We start from the raw sequence: 16,425 nt of genomic DNA on the forward strand, positions 1-16,425 counted from the left end.
CTGATACTGCCCGCGTCCTAGGCCAGGTGGGCACCCCAGGCACTGACTCAGCCTGTTCTGGAGCATAAGCAGCCCCCTCTAAGGAGGGGGCTCCCCCTCAGACTCCTGCGTCCCACTAGCTCAGAATGGTGTGGAGATCCAGGCTTCAGCAAAACCCCAGGAGATGGGAAAGTGCCATATTTCCTACCTGTGCAGCCTCCGGGTACTCAGACTGAGGTTAGGGGATTCTCAGCTGGGAGGTCAGACCAGTGCTCAGGACTCTAGACAAGTTACGTACTTGCTGGTGGCCCCACAGCCCTGCTGTCCTCTCCTGCTCCCGCTCCTGCCCTTACTCTCCTGAGACACTGGCTAAGGGACATCTCTGGCGTTAGTTTGCCATACCTGAAAAGTGGGCAGAGTCCTAACATCCCCCTCTCCCCACAGCATGCATTGCTGTGAGAACTAAGTGAAAAGGGGCACGAGCTCAATTAGAGCCAATCTCCAGGTGGAGTCTTTGGCCTTGAGAATCTCTGAGAAGGGCCTTGGGAGGTGTTTGAAGAGCTAGAGTGCGTTCCTGGCTTGCCCAGGGGCCCCAGTTTGATTCCTGGCAATGGATGACCTTCCCAGCACATGAGGGAATAGTCCTGGAGACGACTCCTTCCCCTACCACAGCCCACCCCCCGAAAAGCCCACGAAATGTTTTTGAATTCCCTTCATTGCACCGTTCTTCCTGCACTAACATATGCCTCAGAGACCTGGGCCCAACAAAAACAGGATGAGAATGCTGTTTGGGTATCCCAAAGAGGAATCGAAAGAGCTATGCTAGGAGTATCACGTTTCACTCAAGTGAGAGAAGGAATCCAGAGTTCCAACTTCCATCGATGGTCAAGAATCAGGGATGTTGTCTCGTTTGCCAAGGCGTCGAAAATCAGATGGGCCGGACACGTAATGGGATTCAGAGATGACCACTGGACTAGAGCTGTTACCGACTGGATTCCACGGGACGTCAAAAGACCACGTGGCTGCCAACCAACGAGATGGTCAGACTTCTTTGTCAAAACCCTGAACAAATGATTTAAGGCTCTTCCTGTTCCTGGAGCGAGAAGATATCATTGGGCTACACTAGCACTCGGCATGGACAAATGGAGACGTTACTGGCATCCACTTGAGCAAATCAAGGATCAATGGGATGACAAGTGACAAGTGATACAAGTGATTATTTTTTTAATTTGTTCACAATAATTTATTACATTCAATATTCCAAAACCAATCCCACCACCATTATACCTTCCCACCACCATTATTTTGAATATTCCCACCACCCCCATTTAGGTCCTGCCCTCAAAGCAGAACCTAAATAATTTATTTTGTATTGCTTGCTATGAATAATCCACTAAAGATGATCCAAAAAAAGTCTCCTTAGAGGAAAGTGTGTGAAGATTGCTGTATCTTACCCTGGAGCCATAAAGCCCTTAAACAAGAGATTACTAACAAGTTGTTACAGATTGAGCCCGTGAACTAATTTTTTTTTTATCAAGATGGGTTGCATCCTATTTTATACCCCATCAAATGTGGTGTGTTACTCTTGGTACATCAAGAGTAGGAGGCATAGAGTAGGAGATGCTGTGTGACTACGAATGTGGCAGTGTGCTCCAGGAATTCTAAAATGTTAAACAGGGTGAGACAGCTAGAGTTAACTTTTTAACTGGATGGTGGCTTTGATGAGGTCCAGAAGTGTCTCTGCATCTTGTTGCTCTTTTCCAAGATTTTTGAATGTCTGGATCGTGGCCATTAATGAGCTTATGTAGCACCAGAGGCAATTTGTGGGCATAACTGAGCAGCTCCCAGAAGAACAGGGAGATTGGGGGGCGGGGGGAAGTCACTCTTTTCCGACTCAGGGTGAGCCTGGAGATGCCCGCAGAATTTTAAAGAAAGCGCAGGGCTTCTGTGAATGTGAGGCAGAGGGAGTAACTATGTTTGAAAGGTGTGAATCCGCACAGCCCTACAGCCACAAAGAAGAAGATTGGAGGTAGAGGGCAGGGTGGGCCATGCAGGGGGTAACTCGGGGCTCCATACATACCACTGAGCCACATTCCTAGCTCTCAAATAGTTTACAATGAAATTAACTTTAATAAAACATTTTATTAACCAGATGTAATAACCCAAATCTGATCATGTCAGCATATAACCAACACTTTGAAGTTATTCATGAGCTGTTACTGTTCTTTCATTTGCACAAAGTTTCCAGAATCTGACCAGTATTTCCCGGCCCAGGCACCATACATGGCTGTGGTTGCTGTACCCACCAGCATCGGTCTAAGGCCACTTGGCTTTGATTGAGCCCTTGGCAGCCAGAGGAGAGAAGCAGCAAACAGGAGACCAAGGGTCTAGCCCCCACAGTCCCCATACCCAGGACGGATCTGAGACATCTATATGGGCGGGGAAGGAGCACTGGGCCTCTGATGCTACTCAAGTTTGGGGTCTCATTGTCCTGAGCCGAGATTAAAACCAAGGTACCTGCACCAGTCCAGGATGAGAACTCTGGGGTCTCCTCGGAAGGGGGGCTTGCAGATTCCCCTTTCGGCCTGAAGGCACAGCAGCCCGCAGTCATACCCAACCTCCTCCAACACAGAAACAGCCCAGCTCCAACAACTGTACCTCAGCAAGTTGCCAAGTCACCAAATCATTTCAGCTCCGTAGTTCCTGGACTGTGCGACCACATGTTCAGCCATTCAGCACCTTCAAATTTCCCAATACTGCCAGCCCAGTAGGATCACAGCAAAATCTGGTGAGAAAGTTGCACAGAAGACCACTAAACTTGAGTGAAACAATAACGCAAAAGGCTTGACTAGCACCAACCGGCCCAGGAAATCCTCAATGATTTCAGTACCATCACTGTGAAATCTAATAATTACCACGAGTTGATTTTCATTGATCTAAGTTTAGATAATTCCAGTCGTCTTTGTATTGTAACAAACAATACGAAGCAAATTTGTTTATGCCTACTAAGGGCGCAGGCTGGGGTGGTGGGTGGGGAACCGGGGACGTTGGTGGAGGAAAAGTCACATGGGTGGTAGAATTGGTGTTGGAACATTAAATGCCTGAAACGACTGTATTATGAACAACTTGGTAAATCATGGTGTTATAATTTAAATTTTTTAAAATAAAAGTATATCTACTTAGAGGGGCTGGAGCAATAGCACAGCGGGGAGGGCATTTGCCTTGCACACGGCCAACCCTGGTTCGATTCCCAGCATCCCATATGGTCCCCCAGGCACCGCCAGGTGTAATTCCTGAGTGCACAAGCCAGGAGTGATCCCTGTGCATCTCCAGTATTTCCCAAAAACGAAAAAAAAAAGTATATCTACTAGAACACAAAAACAGTGCTCAGGAATTACTCCTGGCTCTACACTCAGAAATTACTCCTGGTGGTGTTCAGAGAACCATATGGGATGCCAGGGATCAAACCAAGTCAGCCGCATGCAAGGCAAATACCCCTACCTGCTGTACTGAGGGGTCAGAGCAATAGTACAGTGGCTCAGGCATTTGTCTTGCATGCAGCCAACCTGGGTTCAATCCCCAGCATCCAATATGGCCCCCTGAGTACCGCCAGGAGTAATTCCTGAGTGCAGAGCCTGGAGTTACCCCCAAGTATCACCAGGTGTGACCCCAAAAGCCAAAAGTCAAAAAAAAGTGCTTGTGAAGGCTGGGGAGGAGCAGAACCATGAATCAAACCTGGATGATTCTTCTGCACCCTTGCTTCATCCCCCGCCAACCCCTCCCCCAGGGCCAAGAGGAAACTGGGCAGCTAAGAAGTGGCGCTTGTTCACAGAACATGAGCTTCAGGTAGACATTGAAGCCAAGGCACCAAGGAGACACCAAGGCAGAGGGAAGAACCTCGCAAAAGAACAAACACTGGAATACCCAAATATCCCGGGACAAAGTGACAACTCCAAGTAAGGAAAGTCCGTTTCATCAGACATGTATTAGCAAAGGCAGCTCCAGGCAAATGCATCCCCACTGACGTTTATCAGTCATGGATATTTTCTCTTTGAAAATAATGTCCACCAGGCGGAGAAAGAAATTCCAAAGTTATTTGGTCACAGATCTTCATCTTTAGCCTGGTCCTAATCCTGCCAGTTTTCTGCAGGGAGGGCACCACCTCTTGTCCTCTGTCCCTGTGGTGGAAACCTGTGCCCTTCTCGCCCCCATTGAGCCAGGGTGTTCGGTGAGGGCTGCTGGAGACCTCCCAAATGGGTCGTCGGACCAAGGAAGAAAAGATCTCTGGGTGGGTGTCTAGCCTGGCCAAGCCTCTCATTCTGTTCCAGCCCCGGCTTGCAGGACCCCTGGCCTATTCGTGAAGGTAGATGAAGTAACAGAAGAGCAGAAATAAGAGGACGATGAGGATGACCAGGCTCAGCGAGACCAGGAGCAGAGGGAACATTATCAGTGCAGGCTGGGTCGTCAGGCCGGGGGCTCCACCTCCTTGGGACAATCTCTCCAGCCTCCTGGACTCTGTGTCCGCTAGGGAGGGGCAGCCTTAGCCACTGTGAGGTCACAAAGTTCAAAATGGTGGGTTTGGGGCCACTGGGTTACAACCCCAACTTTTTCCATGATTTCAATCCTCACAATTTATTGATATCTGTTTTGTATTATGAGAGATCTATCTTTGAGAATGTCCCAAGTGGCTTGAAAATATGCATTCATTATTCCATTACCGAAATGTCTGTGTATCTAATAAGTTGCTCATCAACTCTCTCATATTATTTACTTAGTCTTTCTTTTCAAGTTCCCTAAACTTTACTTTTAAATTTTATTTCTTTATCTTTAGACCCCCACAAAGTTGTTCAGGATTGGGTTTCAGTCATACAATGCTCCAACACCCATTTCTCCACCAGTGTACATTTCCCACCACCAATATCCCCAGTTTCCCTCCTACAACCTCCCCAAGCCCTCCTCCCCCTGCGTGCCTCTATGACAGGCATCTTTCTTCTATCTTCTTTCTCTCTCACTTTCCTTTTTACAACCCAAACTTTTATAAGCACAACAAAGATATAAAAACAGGACTCGGGGCTGGAGTGATAGCACAGTGGGTAGGGCGTTTGTCTTGCACACGGCCAACCCGGGTTCGAATCCCAGCATCCCTTATGGTCCCCTGAGCACAACCAGGAGTAATTTCTTTTTTTTTTTTTTTAATTTTTTTTTCTTTTTTTTTATAGTTTTTTTTTAATTAGTGAGTCAACGTGAGGGTACAGTTACAGATTTATACATTTTTGTGCTCATGTTTCTCCCTTACAGAGTTTGATAACCCATCCCTTCACCAGTGCCCATTCTCCACCACCAGTAAACCCAACATCCCACCCCCCCTTCCCAGTCCCGTCTCCCCCCACCCCACCCTGCCACTATGGCAGGGAATTCCCTTTTGTTCAACCAGGAGTAATTTCTGAGTGCAGAGCCAGGACTAACCCCTGTGCATTGCCGGTGTGACCCAACAAGAAAAAAAAAAAAACCAGGACTGTTAGGACTGGAGTGATAGTACAGCAGGTAGGGTGCTTGCCTTGCATATGGCCAACACCTGCTCAATCTCCAGCATCCCATATGGTCCCTAAGTACTGCCAGGATTGATTCCTGAGTGCAGATGCAGGACTAACCTCTGAGTATCACTAGGTGTTAACCCCCCACCTTCACCCCAAAGGAAAATAAAAACACAGGACTCCTGGTAGGTAATAGTACTTTTTTTAAATGTGGGGCCAATGGCTTAAAGAACTGAGTGCATGCTGTGCTTCTAGGAGCCTGGGTGTAGCCCCTAAGCATTGCAGGGTATCACCCCAAAGTAAAATAATAAAGTAATTAATTAATGGGGGGCCATCTTTGTAGACTTTCCAAATGAAAGTCCTCTTCCCCTCTCTTCCTAGGAAAATTCCTGACAGGCCACCTAATTCTGAATCATTCTTAGATAATATGTCCTATAATTACTGAAAATGGGAATAGTTTCTCATTGGTTATTCATATAACCGAACACATACATGCTATAGGTCCACCCTTGTCTTGTTGATGTTTTTTTTTTCTTTTTATTTGGTGGACACATCAGTGGCACTCAGGGCTTCCTCTTGGCTCTGTGCTTAGAGATCACTCCTGGCAGGGCTCCGGGAACCAGGGGTTTAACCCATGGATAGGCATTTAGATGCATGGGACCAGGGGTAAAAAGGCGAGCACCTGAACCTCGTGCTCTCTCTCCAGCCCATTGGTCAATTTGTAGTGGCATTTCCAGGGACAGTTTCTCCTCCCCACCCACAGGTGTGCTGGGAGGGGGCCTGCACCCTCCTTCTCTCCTTTTCCAGTGAGTTTCTCTTCATCACTCACCATCCACACTTACAAGTCCAAACTCCAAACAGAGAGAAAGTAGGGGAGGAAGGGGGTGTTGAGAGACTCTCTCTTTGCAAGATCCCCTCACCCTAGCAGACTCCCTCTTGGGCAGTGGTTTCACGTACCTGCGCTAATTTTCTAACCTGCTGGAGGAGACCAGAGTCCTTTGGGGGGAGGGGAGCTGGTCACTTGGGCTCCTTTCCGGGGACATAGACCTGACTAATTTAAGGTGTGTGTCCTCTCACCCCTCTCTTCTGGGGCTGGGGTGGGACTGTGGTCAGAAAGAGAATCCATAATTGCCCTGTTTTGAACCTCTAGCTTGTCCTGACAATACCTCCAATTCAGAAGAGTCATCAAGAGTCACAAGTTGGGAGCCAGAGAGATAACAAAGTGGGTAGGGCACTTGCCTTGCACACAGCTTACCTGAGTTCCAAGGTCTGGGTCCCCCAATCCTCACTGGAACTTATCCCTGAGTTCAGCGCAAAAAGTAAGCTCTGAACACCTCTGAGTGTGACCCCAAAATGAAATAAAATAGATGTACAATTAAATGTCAGCAAATCCAGCAAATCTTTGAGCTGTATATTTATTTTATATACCTGGGATCATAAAAATATTCTCGGGCAAATAGGGCTGAATGGGAAAAGTTTGACACCTGATTCTAGAAGGACAGATTAATAAGATGAAGAATGAATGGATGGATGGTAAATGCATAAATGGATGTATGGAAGGAAGGAAAGATGGATGGAAGAATGGACAGATAGCTGGAGGATGGATTGTTGGGGAGATAGATAGTTGGATGATGGATGGATGGATGGATGGATGGATGGATGGGTGAATTACAAATGATGGAAGGGTGGATCGATGAGTGAATGGATGGGTAGATGAATGGAAGAAAACGTGTGTAGATATGTGGATGGATGATGGACGGATGAATGGATAGAAATGTGGATCCATGAGTGAAGGATGTACAGGTGAGTGAAAGGATAGGCGTTTAGATGCATGGAGGGATGGAGGGATGGAGGGATGGCTGAATGAAGGGGAAGAGTCGGTGAGGGAGTCATGGTGGATGCTTGGGTGCACGGTTGCATGGGCAGACGAATGAGCGAGAGAAAACGGAGTATCCACGTTTTGTGAGTAAAACAAATGCGTCAATGGGTGGGATGCTGGCTGAATTTGAAGCATTCCTTGATTAATCAGTGGCCAGTATTCAGAATTCAGCTCGAAACCACCAGGGGGCGCGAAGGGGCTGTTAGAGGGGATTCCGCCGCGGCGTTTCCGCAGGCGCGGGTGGGTGAAGCAGTTTCCTGCAGCTGAGGCCGCGGTCCCTGCGGTCCCTGCGGTCCCTGCGGCCCCTGCGGCCCCAGCGGTCCCTGCGTCTCTGCGGTCTCTGCGGTCCCTGCGATCCCTGCGGCCCCTGCGGTCCCTGCGGCCCCTGCGGTCCCTGCGGTCTTTGCGGTCTCTGCGGTCTCTGCGGTCGTTGCGATTTCTGCGGCCTCTGCGGTCCCTGCGTCTCTGCGTTCTCTGCGGTCTCTGCAGCCTCTGCGGTCCCTGCGGTCCCTGCGGTTCCTGCACGTCCCTGTCCGTCCCTGCCCGTCCCTGCCCTGCCCAACTCTGTCCGTCCCCTCTGCCTCCACCACCATCGGGGTTCTGGGGCCTCGGATGAATCATGCGGCAAAGTGCTCCCCCACGGCCTCCAGCGCCCGTGCTGAGTCGCGTAGCCTGGACAGGAGGGGAAACTGAGAGCCGCAGCGCTGGGGGCGAACCCACCGCGGCCCGGTCTCCGTGGGCCTCCCGGCCCCGGCGGGCCCCGGGGAAGGGTCCGCTGAGCGGTCCGCGGGGCAGACGTGGGCCCCCGCCCGTGGTGAGAGCCGGGCGCCGCCCGTGTGACCCGGCCGGGGTTGTCACACCCCCGCCACCTCTGCGGCGTTGAATCCCGCAAGCCGCTGTCTGAGTTCGCTCGCCGCCCACCCAGCAGCGCCTTCGAGGCTCTGTTACGGACCAGCCCGGCGCCGCGCCCCCTGCTCGCCCACCACAACGACCGGGACGGAGCTCCCGGGACCGTCAGGTTGGCGTTGAGGAGCACTCAGCGAGCGGACAGCGCGCCCTCTCTCCTGCAGGGGCCTCGGCCCGCTGCCTGACGCCCCCCTGTGCCCGGGGCGGGGGGCCGCCCGTGGGTAAGTGCTGCTCCGTACCCAGCCTACCACCGCAGGGGCCTCGGTGCCTTCCGGCTACCCGAGGGTAGGGGTGGGGTGGGGAGGGTCTGAGATCTGCCCTGGAGTGAGGCGGGTCTTGGGGGCCACAGGGCCCGGGCGGCGGCGGGGTCCCCCTGCTGCTGGTGCAGTGGGCATGGGGGCACTTCTCATTCTCCTGAGCTTCCCCGTCCTTCACGCAGGTAAGCCGCCATGGGGTGCGGGCACAGAAGCCTCGAGTGCGCCTTGTTTTGCGGGTTTGCGGGGCACCCACAGTGTCCAGGACGCAGCAGGTAAGTGAGCAGCTGGTATGTAGTTTTAGAAGCATATTCTGTTTTTAAAAGTTATTTTACAGGGGCTGGAGCGATAGCACAGTGGGCAGGGCGTTTGCCTTGCAAGCAGCCGACCCGGGTTCGATTCCCAGCATCCTATATGGTCCCCTGAGCACTGCCAGGAGTAATTCCTGAGTGCAAGCCAAGAGTAACCCCTGTGCATCGCCAGGTGTGACCCAAAAAGGAAAAAAAAAAGGTTATTTTACAGGGGTGGGGCAACCTGGCTGTGCTTACTTACTCCTGATTCTGTGCTCTGGGGTCACTCCTGGTGGTGCTCCCAGGACGGTGTGTAGGGTTCGAACCAGGGTTGTCTATATGCAAGGCACACACGTGCACCCCTGAGCTATCTCTGGCCCTGATGGTTGGCATTTTTACCAGAGTTGGTCTTCCTGGCATTGGAATTTGATTCCAGGGGCACCTGTGTGTGGGATCCTGCAGGCCCAGGTTCTCTCCCTGGCCCCACAGGATCCCCTGGGCACTGCAGGGATTGTTTCCCCTCATCCCCCAACCCCCCGCACTGAGCTGGATGTGGCCCCAAACCCAAAAAAGGAAGTCGAAGGGCTGGAGAAATAGTCCAGTGGGTACGGCGCTTGCCTTGCCCACAGCCAACCCGGGTTTGATCCCTGGCATCTTATATGGTCCCCGAGCACTGCCTGGAGTGATCTCTGAGGGCAGAGCCAGGAGTAACCCTGAGCACTGCTGGGTGTGCCCTCCCACCCCCAGTCAAGAAAAGAAAGTCAGACTTCCTGTGGTGTCTTGCCGGGGAGAGGTGGAACCTTTCCACGAGTTCTGCTCCCGGACTTCGGGGCCTCAAAGAGCCGGACTCGGGCCTGCCCATAGCCTGCCACCTTCTCCTCCTCTGCAGGATGGTGAGGGGAGTGGCCCGAGCCCTGGAGGAGGAGAGGAGGGAAAGGAGTGTTTCCTTTATTTGGAGGTGCCACACCTGCCGCTCCCAAGCCCTAGAGCCTGTGGCTATCTTTAGGGGCTCCCCGACCCCTCCCCAGCCCCTCCACTGAGCCCCGTGCTCATTTCTGTGCAGGGCCAGAGAGATGGCACAGTGGGAAGGGTGCTTGTCTTGCATGCAGCCAACCCCGGTTTGATTCCTGGCATCCCAGATGGCCCCCTGAGCACTGCCAGGAGTGACTCCGGAGGAAGGCCTGAGCACCACTGGGTGTGACCCATCCTCCCCTCCCCCACCACACCCACACACAAACAGGTAAATAAAGCCTGGGCTGCACCCCCAGGGGCTGGGCTGAGGCTGGACCCCCAACAAGGGGTGGGGGGGCTGCATTTCTCCCCTCAGGGGGGCTCTGGCTGCCCCCCACCCCATGCCCCGTTCCAAGGCCTGAGAATGTAGAAGGCCTCGTGGGTGGCTTCCAGGAGGCGGGGTCAGAGCACTACCCACCCGTGGTGGAGGCTGTCCTGCGCTCCTCGCTGCACTGACCCCGAGGCCCATGTCCAGACTTGAGGCCTCTCCTCTCTCTAGGCCCACAGCCTGGCCAGTAGCCAGCCTTCCACGGTGCTGGGGGAAAGTTCAGCCTGAAGAGAACCAAGGAGACAGCATCGCCATCCGCCGTCCCAGGGCGCGGCTCGGCCTGCTGCGGAGCGTCGGACAGGACCCCCGGGTGCCGGGCCCCGGAAGAGGTGAGGGCACACCCTGTGTCTTCGTCACTTGGAATCCTTGGCTGTGTGTCCACGGGGCCCCTTGGCAGGCCTGTCCTCCTCGGGAGGATGTTCCCGCTGAGTGGTGGGGACGGTGGCAGGACCCTGGCCCCAGGGGGCTCTGATAAGAGAGATGTGACTAGAACCCAGATGTCCCCTTCACAGGTGCCTTGAGGTGTTCCTGGCCTGTTGCCCACCCCCGCCGCCACCGCCGCCCTGCCTGCTTGCCGCGCCCTTCCTGAATTCCATTCTGCCCAAGTCACAGCTTCAGAGTCGCCGCCTTTTCCTCCGACTTTGCACGCGGGATGGCCCGCGAAGCCCTCTCGGCCGCAGATGACCTCTCGTTTCGCTCCTGGCTTGGGGGCAAGCGGTGACGTGAGCCTGGTGGGTGCCTCTGCACAGCCCCCAGTGGCGAGGCAGCTCGGCACCACACCGGACCCCATCGTGGGTGCATGCTGGCCATGTTGGGCCCCGGGGACAGAGCCCCCTGTTCGCCACAGAGATGGCTGCTCGTCTCAGCAATGTCACCATCCTGTCTCCGTCCTCCCAAGAAGCAGCCAAAATGCAGTGCTCCCAGCTGGGGTGCTCCCTGAGGGGGTCTGGGGTGTTCTTCCCCAGTGCACGCTCCTCTCCTAGGTCAGATGCAGACTGGGAAAATGATAGAATCCAGGTGAAAGGGCTCCACCCTGTCCCCCGTGCCCCTGTATTACTCCCTAGGGGGCCTTAGAGTATGGCCTGTGTATCCCCCGCTCTGTGCCTGCTTCTTGAGAGCTTTGGGAAGCCCCTTTGCAGATGGACATATTGGCAGGAAAACATCTTTGTCAAAGCAGAAGGGGGCTTGTTTGTTTGTTTGTTTGTTTGTTTGTTTGGGCCACACCTGGGGGTACTCAGGAGTTACTCCTAATTCAGTGCTCATGGATCGCACTCAGGGAACCATGTGGTTCCAAAGATCAAACCTGGGCCTCTCTTGGGGCTGGAGTGATAGCATAGCGGGGAGGGTGTTTGCTTTGCACTCGGCCCACCCGGGTTCTATTCCCAGCATCCCATATGGTCCCCCGAGCACCGCCAGGAGTAATTCCTGAGTGCGTGAGCCAAGAGTAACCTCTGAGCATCGCCGGGGGTGACCCAAAAAGCAAAAAAACAAAAACAAAAACAAAAAGCAAACAAACAAAAAAAACCTTAAAAACAAAACAAAACAGGGCCTCTTGCATGCAAAACCTTTGCACCGTCCTTTTGAGCCATCTCCTTCGCATGTGGCTTGGTTCGGTATGAGGGCCACTGAGGCCTGTATTCGGAGGGCACCTTCTTAGCAGTGCTCAGGGCACCATATACATTGCCAGAGAGAGAGCCGGGGGTTGACAGTGTGCGCGGCCCCTGCTTGGCCTACTGCACTATCCCCGAAGCCCCTCCTCTTCCTTTGAAAAGCAGAGCTTTGCCTGGGGTGACTGTGCGGCTCTCAGGCCCCGCAGGAGTGTGTCTTTGATTCCGGCAGGGGGAGCCAGGGGGGCTTTTGTGGGAAGGAATGACCCCTGCTAAGTAAGGCCCTTTGCCCACTGGCTGGTTTCCCCCACACTCGCCCTTTTCCCGCTGGCCTCGGCCTCACTCCCCTTTCCGGCTGACCTGCATTCCAAAGTGGTCAGAGCTGCCTGTGCTCTGGTCACGGACGACGCAGGGAGAGGAATCGGTGAAAGCAGTTTCCCGTGCCTGGAGGGTCCGTTCCCGTCCCTCGCAGGCGCTGGCACCTTCACACACGGCTTGCTCCGCTGCGGCCATTGCTTTTTGCTCTGCAGCACGGGTGGGGCACGGCTTAGCTGGGCCGCTTAGCTAGTGGAGACCAGACTCCCGCTGCATCGAGGGTTAGACACTTTAGGAGCTGACGGAGCCCGGATGAGTCTGGCAGCATGAGTGAGTTGGATGGCTGGGGGGCGGGGGGGCCCCCGGAGGGATGTTTATAGGGATCCCGCCCCACCCTGGGAGATTTTCTAAGGGTGCTGACATTTTGGAGGTGGTGCCCCTGGGCGGGCGCTGGGAGGAAGCGAGTACAAAGGGCAGCAGCAGCGTGTGGGAGACTCGGGAGTGGGGTGAGCGTGAGTTATTTGGGGAGACCTGTGCGAGGCCATCTGCTGAGGTGGGGGGGGTTTCTCTCCCAACAGGGGCAGGCCTCCAGAGAAGGCCTCCAGCGGGCTCTCTGCCAGTCACTACTCTGCCCTGCTCTGACAAGACCCATCTTAGATTTTTGATGCCAGTTTTCATTCGCCGCTTCTCCGTGATGATCGAGATTCTTTACTTAGCTCTGTGTGTCTTATTTTGGGGGACCACGCACGTCGGTGCCGGGGATCAAACCCAGACCCTCTGTGTGCAGGGTTTGGCTGGTCACGGATCCTCTGTGTGCAGGGCGTGCCCTCACTTAGCCCTTGCTGCCCCCGCTGGCTGAGATGGTTCGATGAGCTGCTTCGAAGGGCAGAAAGGGCAGCCGCTCCCGACCTAACTGCGGGCATTCTCATGGATGTCACCCTCAAGGACGATGATGAAGGAACTCTGGAGACCACACTTGTTGTGACCTCCCGACCTGAATGAAGCCTCCTCACCACTCCCGGCTGCTGCCACGGGATGGATGGACAGGGGGGCGCACTCAGGACAGTGATGGGGAAGTGGCTCCCCTGAGAAGCTCCATCTTCTCTGTGGATTCTTGAGAAACAGGAATGGAAGTGTGGCCTTGGGCCTGGCCAGGGCGGATATGGGCCAGCCTTCCCTTCAGCCTCCCCTCAAGCCCAGCCGCCAGCGCATGGTGGCCCTTCAGCTTTTCTCTCGAGGCTGGCCACCAGAGCATGGTGGCCCTTCAGCTGCCTGTCCAGGTTGGCTGTGAGGACATGGCTCCCTCTCACGCCAAGTTCCTCCACAGCCAGTCCCTGTTTCCAGGGACAAAGAAGGGAGTGCCTGGGCCCAGGCCCAACAGACACTCAGGTGCTACATCAGCTTGGGGGTGCTGACATGGAAATCCCAAGCTGCTGGGCTCATTCAACGTTCTCCGTAGTTGATTTGGGGGTCCTTTATGCACCCCACGCGGCAGAGTGGTATTACCACTGGACATAGTTATCCCTGGTGCCGCTGTACAGCACGGGTCAAGTTTTCCCTCTGTGTTCACATGGCAAAGGGAAGGTCCTGGGTCTGCCCCTCCCAGCCCTGTCTCAGGTCTCTTCTTCCAGATCAGATGATCCAAGTGTGAACCCATTTATCCTGGGACTCCCTCCCAACTTTCCATCGTGTTTATCCCAACTTTCCACTGTGTTTATTTTATTTGTTTGGGGGCCACATCCAGCTACACTCAGAGATGACTCCTGGCAGACTCTGGGGAGCATGTAGGGTGCTGGGGATTGAACCTGGGTTGGCCATATGCGAGGCAAGCACCCTGCCCTCTGTTCTATCTCTCTGGCCCTGCCTTTGTTTCCTGTTCGAGCAAGAGTTCCTATTGAAATTTTCAGTGTGTGTGTGTGTGTGTGTGTGTGTGTGTGTGTGTGTGTGTGTGTGTGTGTCTTTCTCCTCTTTCCCACCCAATAAATCTTTGACCTGCCCTGCTGTCTGGTTTATTTATTTATTTTTTCACAAGGCGTCCTTATTTTTTTTTCCCAGGTGTCCCTGAGAAAGGCCCAGAGTCACACTTCCAGGTGCTGGGATTTGCAGGGGGCATGCTCTTGAGGCTTGACCGAGGGGACAGAAGAGGGAAGGAGAATTTAGAGGAGGTCTGAGCAGTCCCCTGGGCTTCAGAGGACTCGGGTGGTGCAGAAGAAGAGAGGGAAACTGTTAGAATTGTTGGCCAAGGCTTTGGAGATGGGAGGATGGGAGGCTGAGAGTTCAGGAGTTAAGGCATTGGCCTGGTATCGATCGTCAGCACTAAACATCAGCATGGTCATCCCCTGAACAGCACCAGGAGTGATCCCAGAGCACAGTGAGTCCCTCCCCACCCTTAGAAGACGAATGGTGTCCCCAAGCCCACCAGGAGTGAGACTTCAGTGCAGTCAGGAGTGAGCGCTGAACATAGTCAGGTGTGGCCGAGAAAAACTTTGAAAAAAAGCAAAGGACAGGAGGACTGGTCAATGGTTGGAAATTACCACAAGTGTGTGGGGGCAGAGGGTAGTTACGATAAAGGAGGGCCTAGTATGACAACAATAGTTGGAAGTGATTACTGTGGATAAGAACTGAGTGTTGAGCTTAGGTAAAGGGATAGGCATGATAACCTTTCAGCATCTGTATTGCAAACCACAATGCCCAAACGAGTGAGTACAGGTTCAGAGAACCATGTGGGATGCTGAGGATCCAACCGGGGCTGCCCTTGTGCAAGACAAGCGCCCTACCCGCTGTACTACCACTCCATCCCCTTGACTGTCCATCCTTTCCAGTCACCTTAAAGCCACCTTGACTTCACAAGGTCAGCACCCTTGACCAAGAGGCATTCTGGGAGGCCGATGGGTCTCTGCAGCCCACTGTCGAGCAAGATCTGATTTCAAGTGCACTCCAAGCCTTATTTCCTCCCCAGGGACCACTTGACTTCTCCCTGGTGCCCTCTTAGTCCCCCGTCTACTCTGGCTCTGGTCTGGACCAGTCTCATCCAGCTGTGCCCTTGGCCTGCAGTGAGACATGAACATACTCTCCCAACTCAGCTGCAGTTCCTTCCTGTCAATCAAGAGATTGGATGTTGGTCAGCATCTTGACAGTCTATGTCGGCCAGGAACTGCCTCACTGCTAAGAATCTTCCCGTCAGCCTTGGAGAGGAACATTCACGATACTCCTCTCTCTCCATTCTGCTTATCCTCTCGGCATTTTTTCAGCACCTCTAGCTCAGTCCTAGAGTCGGCAGGAGGAGACCATGAAGGGTGCTGGGGAAGGGGAGAGAGGAGATGGCCACGTCTGGTGCTGTGACGAGGTGGGGCAGGGTGACAGAGACGCCCTTAGTCTCTGGGTCACCCAAGCGTCCCGAACAAGCCAGACTTCTCCTTTGCTCAGGTGGCCTTTCCTCTTCACCATTTCTGGCACCCTGGGACAATGACTGAAGTGACATCAACAAGTCAAGCATGGAAAGTGCTTCCTGCAGCCTCACACAAGGACAGCGTCCCCTCATTAATATTCACTTTCCAACCGAAACAAACTTCGCCCCTTACCTGCTTACCATCCTTGTGCCACCCTGACCCTCAGTCTCCAGCGGAGACCCCCCACGCTCTGGGGTGTCTCACAGGACACCTCACCACCTAGGCCCTCCCCCCCCAACTCTTGTGTCCATCTTCACCAGCACAAAAGGCCCCCGCCCTACGCCCGTATCTGTCTTCTCTCTCCTGGCCTGTGTCCCTGGATCTCTTCCTTCTCTTCAGGTCCCTGGTGACTCAGCCTGAGTCCCTTCCGGAAGCTGTCACCAAACAAAGCTCTGTCCAGACTGGAGTCCCCACCCTGCTTTCACCAGGTCCACTGTTAATTATGCACAGGCACAATTCTAGGAACTGCGTAACACAGGAGGGCAAAGCAAGCCCCTGTCTTTATTTACTTATTTTTGGTGTTGTTGTTTTGGGGGTCCACACCCAGCAGTGCTCATCGCTTCTCCTGGCTCTGTGTTCAGGGATCACTCCTGGCAGGGCTCAGGGACTGAATGGGATGCCAAGGATTGAACCTGGCTGGCTGTGTGCAAAGCAAGTGCCCTTCCTGCTGCTATCTTCCCAGTGCTGTCTCTCCAGCTTTAACCTGAAATAAATGATAGTCATATTATCTGGACTATAATAGATTTACTTTTTAACTTTTTTTTTTTGCTTTTTGGGTCACACCTGGTGATGCACAGGGGTCACTCCTGGCTCTGCACTCAGGAATTACTCCTGGCAATTCTCAGGGGACCCTATGGGATGCTAGGAATCGAA

The 16,425-nt window shown here is 53.6% G+C and overlaps 1 long non-coding RNA gene and 1 other non-coding gene across 6 annotated transcripts; both read left to right on the forward strand.

Moving 5' to 3' along the window:
- Positions 1-7,803: 7,803 nt before the first annotated feature.
- LOC129405103 (uncharacterized) lies at positions 7,804-14,099 on the forward strand. 5 transcript variants are annotated; one of them, XR_008630317.1, is made up of 5 exons: positions 7,804-8,519; positions 8,738-8,827; positions 9,906-10,082; positions 10,353-10,510; positions 10,694-14,099. It is a non-coding gene; the product is annotated as an uncharacterized LOC129405103 (long non-coding RNA). The 5 variants fall into 5 exon arrangements; XR_008630319.1 differs by having other exon boundaries at positions 9,982-10,082; XR_008630316.1 differs by lacking the exon at positions 9,906-10,082 and having other exon boundaries at positions 10,694-12,433; positions 12,682-14,099.
- LOC129405316 (small nucleolar RNA SNORA71) lies at positions 12,147-12,279 on the forward strand. Its single transcript, XR_008630484.1, has one exon. It is a non-coding gene; the product is annotated as a small nucleolar RNA SNORA71 (small nucleolar RNA).
- Positions 14,100-16,425: the final 2,326 nt, after the last annotated feature.

This window comes from Sorex araneus, chromosome 5 (assembly GCF_027595985.1).
Source record: "Sorex araneus isolate mSorAra2 chromosome 5, mSorAra2.pri, whole genome shotgun sequence".
Taxonomy (NCBI): domain Eukaryota; kingdom Metazoa; phylum Chordata; class Mammalia; order Eulipotyphla; family Soricidae; genus Sorex; species Sorex araneus.